Source organism: Oncorhynchus nerka, unplaced genomic scaffold (assembly GCF_034236695.1).
Source record: "Oncorhynchus nerka isolate Pitt River unplaced genomic scaffold, Oner_Uvic_2.0 unplaced_scaffold_894, whole genome shotgun sequence".
Classification (NCBI taxonomy): Eukaryota; Metazoa; Chordata; class Actinopteri; order Salmoniformes; family Salmonidae; genus Oncorhynchus; species Oncorhynchus nerka.
In genome coordinates this window covers 148,780-156,225 of record NW_027040401.1, presented here as the reverse complement: position 1 = coordinate 156,225, position 7,446 = coordinate 148,780, and positions in this window count along the sequence as shown.

Genomic DNA, 7,446 nt, shown 5'->3' with positions numbered 1-7,446 from the left:
TGAACCATCCTTTATGTTTAGAGCAATAACTGTTTTAAACACAAGAGGTCACTTGTGCCTGAATTCAACCCAAAACCAACAACTATTCAGTCAGTGTTAAGAGCAGTTGTTTGAAACCAATCGGAAAGGCAAGCCAAGCTTGCCAGCCACTCTTGATTTTCATTTGACTGACCATCAGTTTGGCACAACACTGAACTCTAGCCAACCAAAAGGATAACATTGAGTAAAAAGGTGTAGGTAACGCCAACATTAACCTTTTCACACGCGAGTTCCAAATATCTTCAACAGTCGCCCCAGTGGGAGTTGATTTTATGCTCGTGATGTCAGAATGCACTCACCGTTCCAACATGTGGACATTTAACCCGCGCTGACCTCAGACCAAGGCACACTACCTGCTAATTTTCTATAGGCTGTTTCAACTTCTAATTTTGCCTCATTCATTCACAAAAGTAGCCCATTTCACTGTTGCAGACCATTTCTATTTGAGAATTTAATGAGCCGGACAGACTTTCCTTCAAAAGAAAGCCCAAGCACTTCCCCAGATCAAGTATACAGTCCTTGCACATTTATTGCCTTCCTTACAAATAACTGTGGACATTCGTGCATTCCGATCAAAGTGCCTTATTTTCTGTGTAACGTGTTGTCGTTTCTACTGTAGCGTACCGTAAGTATAATGTACTTAGCGTTTTATTCATGCTTTCTGATTCCTGCCTAGATTGTAATGGACACGTGTGTAAAACACTTTTGAAGGTGGTACTGAATATGAGCTAATGCTAACGCCATACAATGCAGTCAGGTTATCACATACGCGTCTGTCAGACTAATGGTGATCTCAACTGGAGTACCCCCATTGTCTTGAATGCACTGAAGTCGTTAGTTGATTTGAACACGGCATCAGAGTGTAAACTATGGTACCTCAGGGTTGCCAGATCAGACCCCCTTTCCAGGGATATTTAGCTTAGAAAAACTGTCTGCCCCGCCATTTATTGTTGATAAATCCCCCATCTTATTAATATTTCCTGCATCATCCTCTCCATAATACCTTCCCCCAAGGACTTCACCTCCCAAAATGGATTGAGCTATATCTTGCAACTCTGTTTAGCTTTCGTGCTAAGGTTGTATTGGCTTTTTGATTAGTTAACTGTAAACTACTTGTCATGTGTACGCCGTAACAAGTACAAAGATTTGTCACATGCTGAAGTGGCCAAACTAAGTTAAGACCTCAGGAAATGGGCACAGTGAACGGCATTCTGGGATTAGGGAGTTCTTGCTTGACAAACATGGCTGCCATATTTTCTAAACTAGATTTACATGTTCCAATGGTACGCTGCAGGGACCAGTCAGTGATAACAAGCATGTGATCGTATGCGCCAGACTCTCCCATAAGTGTTATATTGGGTGGAGATCTGGTGACAGACCGCACATGACCGCACATGCATAGCAACATCATCAACTTCCGGTTGACAGGTGAAGAGCTAGTACACTCGACTGAAAGCATACTGTTCGTTTACAGGTTGGAACAACCTATTTCGTATGTTTTTGCGGTCCTTTTTTGGAACCGTATAAGCTTAAATGTTGCGGCATCCTGCAGCACATCTTGCATGGTTCCGCATAATTCTATGGCACGTTATTTAAGTGTCAGCCAATTTACCACAATCTGCCACCATCTACCACAAACGGTGGCTGCATAAGCTCAAAACTTTCAAAAGTAAGAACCACTGTACATCTGACAACTTTATCAGATGTAACATTTTACTGGTTGTCTCAGATAAAAAAAAACACTACTACTTTGTTCTCCTGTACCTCTTCTCCCTGCCTGTTTGTTCTTCTAGATTCTCCCCTTCTATCTATGTCCCCATCTGTGGCAAATCCCCCCTCGTCTCCTTTTCCGAACATTTTCCACCAAAAAATGTGTACAGTCTTGTAGGTAGACTCATCACTGATTCTTTCACCTTCATCCATCTCAGACATACTCTCATCTGGGCTACCTGCACAGCCTACCTCATTACAGATGTGCAGATCCACCAACCAAACGCACCACTACATTCACTTCCGAAACCGAATGTTTTGATCGAACACAACATTTTTTAAATAATAATAATTCAATGTCCAAAGTCAGATTCCGCACTCATCTGGTATGTTGTGATTCAAACTGTAGCCCAAATGAGCGTGCTCTGGTATCAATGCTCATCGGGAGAAGTCCTCAACTTCAAAACGTTGTTTTCTACAACAAAGCTGGCTTACCTTACTATTCACTACTGCACTTGTTTATTGCAATTGAATGGTAAAAACACATCCAAGAAACACCCACATCAAACCACACCCCCAAGACAATTCTTGTTTGCCTTCAGTCATGGCCGCTAGCATTTCTTAATGAGCATTGATGAAAAAAAAGAGCTGTGCTCGAATACCCATACTAACATACTGTATACTACATACTTAATGAGTATATACTGAATACTATATATTATTAGTTCATTTTAGTATACTGTAAACAAACAGTAGGCTTTCAATTGCGCGTACTAGCTTTTCACCTGTCTACCGGAAGTTGATGCTGTTGCTATGCAACCTCTTGCTAGCTATCTAGCATAACAAATTACTGGTTAGACATTATACGACTTCGGGTGTGTTCTTAAATTCAATCAGGAGTTCCAGAATGCGCTCATGAATTCAGAGCGTTGTCACATTGTCTGTTTGTAAATTCAGAGCAGAGTAGACAGCCAGAGCGAATTTACGAAAGCACCCGAATATCTATTGAGAACACACAATGACTATACCATTTAGCTAAGCTCAGAATGACAGGAATAATCATGTCAAACATTGGGTAGATTTCCTGAAGATTTGCATTATTGGCCCTAAAGTACGGAAATAGTGTCCTCTTCGTGTATTCCTCATATTTTGGCGAATTTAGTACGACATCCTGGAACATTTGGCATACTAAATATATCCATAGTATTTTTTTATTTCTATTTTATTTCACCTTCATGTAACCAGTTAGGCTAGTTGAGAATAAGCTCTCATTTACAACTGCAACCTGGCCAAGATAAAGCAAAGCAGTTCGACACATACAACAACACAGAGTTACAGATGGAATAAACAAACATACAGTCAATAATACAGTAGAAAAAGTCTATATACAGTGTGTGCAAATAAGGAAAGGATAAGGGAGGTAAAGGCAATAAATAGGCCATGGTGGCGAAGTAATTACAATATAGCAATTAAACACTGGAATGGTAGATGTGCAGAAGATGAATGTGCAAGTAGAGATACTGGGGTGCAAAGGAGCAAAATAAATAAATAAATACAGCAAGGGGATGAGGTAGTTGGATGGGATATTTACAGATGGGCTATGTACAGGTGCAGTGATCTGTGAGCTGCTCTGACAGCTGGTGCTTAAAGCTTAGTGAGGGAGATCTGAGTCTCCAGCTTCAGTGATTTTTGCAGTTTGTTCCAGTCATTGGCAGCAGAGAACTGGAAGTAAAGGCGGCCAAAGGAAAAATTGGCTTTGGGGGTGACCAGTGAGATTCTCCTGTTGGAGCGTGTGCTATGGGTGGGTGCTGCTATGGTGACCAGTGAGCTGAGATAAGGCGGGGCTTTACCTAGCAGAGACTTGTAGATGACCTGGAGCCAGTGGGTTTGGCGACGAGTATGAAGCGAGGGCCAGCCAACGAGAGCATATAGGTTGCAGTGGTGGGTAGTAAATGGGGCTTTTGGATTGGAGATGCTTAATGTGAGTCTGGAAGGAGAGTTTACAGTCTAACCTGACACCTAGGTATTTGTAGTCCACATATTCTAAGTCAGAACCGTCCAGAGTAGTGATGCTGAACGGGCGGACAGGTGCGGGCAGCGATCGGTTGAAGAGCATGCATTTAGTTTTACTTGCATTTAAGAACAGTTGGAGGCCACGGAAGGAGAGTTGTATGGCATTGAAGCTCATCTGGAGGTTAGTTAACACAGTGTCCAAAGAAGGGCCAGAGGTATATAGGTATACTATGATATATTTATACAGGTATACTATGACCAATAAGCATACTAAATACTCAATTCATGTCACAAACAGTACAGTTAGTGCGAGTATTCGAACACAGCTAAGGCCAAATCAGGAAGTGCAGTCACCTTTTAATCCTGAATGACAATTGTCTTGCCTCATAGAGATAGATACATCTTCTTAGGGCTGATCGATATGACAACAGCCAGTGAAAGTGCAGGGCGCCAAATTCAAAAGAACAGAAATCTCATAATTAAAATTCCTCAGACATACAAGTATTTCACACCATTTTAAAGATACACTTCTTGTTAATCCCACCACAGTGCCCGATTTCAAATTGGCTTTACGGCGAAAGCAACACAAACAATTATGTTAGGTCAGAGCCAAGTCACAGAAAAAACGTCATTTTTCCAGCCAAAGAGAGGAGTCACAAAAATCTGAAATAGAGATAAAATTAATCACTAACCTTTGATGATCTTCATCAGATGACACTCATAGGACTTCATGTTGACATGTTCATGTCAACAACTACAGACCAGTATCCCTTCTTTCTTTTCTCTCCAAAACTCTTGAACGTGCCGTCCTTGGCCAGCTCTCCCGCTATCTCTCTCAGAATGACCTTCTTGATCCAAATCAGTCAGGTTTCAAGACTAGTCATTCAACTGAGACTGCTCTTCTCTGTATCACGGAGGCCCTCCGCACTGCTAAAGCTAACTCTCTCTCCTCTGCTCTCATCCTTCTAGACCTATCGGCTGCCTTCGATACTGTGAACCATCAGATCCTCCTCTCCACCCTCTCCGAGTTGGGCATCTCCGGCGCGGCCCACGCTTGGATTGCGTCCTACCTGACAGGTCGCTCCTACCAGGTGGCGTGGCGAGAATCTGTCTCCTCACCACGCGCTCTCACCACTGGCGTCCCCCAGGGCTCTGTTCTAGGCCCTCTCCTATTCTCGCTATACACCAAGTCACTTGGCTCTGTCATAACCTCACATGGTCTCTCCTATCATTGCTATGCAGATGACACACAATTAATCTTCTCCTTTCCCCCTTCTGATGACCAGGTGGCGAATCGCATCTCTGCATGTCTGGCAGACATATCAGTGTGGATGACGGATCACCACCTCAAGCTGAACCTCGGCAAGACGGAGCTGCTCTTCCTCCCGGGAAGGACTGCCCATTCCATGATCTCGCCATCACGGTTGACAACTCCATTGTGTCCTCCTCCCAGAGCGCTAAGAACCTTGGCGTGATCCTGGACAACACCCTGTCGTTCTCAACTAACATCAAGGCGGTGGCCCGTTCTTGCAGGTTCATGCTCTACAACATCCGCAGAGTACGACCCTGCCTCACACAGGAAGCAGCGCAGGTCCTAATCCAGGCACTTGTCATCTCCCGTCTGGATTACTGCAACTCGCTGTTGGCTGGGCTCCCTGCCTGTGCCATTAAACCCCTACAACTCATCCAGAACGCCGCTGCCCGTCTGGTGTTCAACCTTCCCAAGTTCTCTCACGTCACCCCGCTCCTCCGCTCTCTCCACTGGCTTCCAGTTGAAGCTCGCATCCGCTACAAGACCATGGTGCTTGCCTACGGAGCTGTGAGGGGAACGGCACCTCAGTACCTCCAGGCTCTGATCAGGCCCTACACCCAAACAAGGGCACTGCGTTCATCCACCTCTGGCCTGCTCGCCTCCCTACCACTGAGGAAGTACAGTTCCCGCGCAGCCCAGTCAAAACTGTTCGCTGCTCTGGCCCCCCAATGGTGGAACAAACTCCCTCACGACGCCAGGACAGCGGAGTCAATCACCACCTTCCGGAGACACCTGAAACCCCACCTCTTTCAGGAATACCTAGGATAGGATAAAGTAATCCTTCTCACCCCCACCCCTTAAAAGATTTAGATGCACTATTGTAAAGTGGCTGTTCCACTGGATGTCTTAAGGTGAACGCACCAATTTGTAAGTCGCTCTGGATAAGAGCGTCTGCTAAATGACTTAAATGTAATGTAAATGTAATGTTACACAATACATGTATGTTTTGTTCGATAAAGTTCATATTTATATCAAAAGAATCTCAGTATACGTTGGAGCGTTATGTTCAGTAGTTCCAAAAACATCCGGTGATTTTGCAGAGAGCCACATCAATTTACAGAAATACTCATAATAAATGTTGATGAAAATAAAATTGTTATGCACAGAATTAAAGATATATTTCTGCTTAATGCAACCGCTGTGTCAGAAAAACCTTTACGGAAAAAACAAACCATGCAATAATCTGAGTACGGCGCTCAGAGCCCAAACAAGCCAAAAAGATATCCGCCATATTGTGCAGTCAACAGAAGTCAGAAAAAACATTATAAATATTCACTTACCTTTGATGATCTTCATCAGGATGCACTCCCAGGAATCCCAGTTCCATAATAAATGTTTGTTTTGTTCGATAATGTCCATCATTTATGTCCAAATAGCTACTTTTGTTAGCGAGTTTTGTAAACAAATCCAATCTCACGAAGCGTGTTCACTAGGAGCAGACGAAATGTCAAAAAGTTCCGTTACAGTCCGTAGAAACATGTCAAACAATGTATAGAATCAATCTTTAGGATGTTAAAATAAATCTTCAATAATGTTCCAACTGGAGAATTCCTTTGTCTGTAGAATTGCGATGGAACAGAGCCCGCCCTCATGTGAACGAGCGTCACGAGCTCAAGGCATTCTGCCAGACCTCTGACTCATTCCCCTCTCATTCGCCCTCACTTCACAGTAGAAGCATCAAACAGGTTCTAAAGACTGTTGGCATCTAGTGGAAGCCTGTTGACATCTAGGAAGTGCAACATGACCAATATCCCACTGTGTCTTCAATAGGGAATGAGTTGAAAAACGACCAACCTCAGATTTCCCACTTCCTGGTAGGATTCTTTCTCAGGTTTTTGCCTGCCATATTCTGTTATACTCACAGACATCATTCAAACGGTTTTAGAAACTTCAGAGTGTGTTCTATCCACATATACTAATGATATGCATATCTTAGCTTCTGGGACTGAGTAGCAGGCAGTTTACTCTGGGCACCTCTGCACAAGAAGATAATAAGAAGCCATAAGAAGGTAAAAGACTCATCTATGTATCTGTGCCAATATATTGTCTGTGACAGCATGGGCAGCGCCATTGAGGCTATCTTCATATTAAAGTAGTAACATTTCTTCTTCACAATTGTCTGAGCCCTTCTGATGACCCGATTGGACATGACTTCAACAGGGTCACCAGTAGGGCTCAGCCAATGAAGTTGGTAGTCCCACCCAGTTGACTACATTCAAATTGTGAAAGTGCATGCAAATGCAGCATTTTGGCCATTAGAGGCCAATATCTTTCTCTCTGTCTGGGCTACAATTGTAGACGGTTGGGTAATTATGCTTTTCATCTGTGAAAGGCTGTTGTGCTGCTAATGAGGGAGTTCTATTAACCTGAGC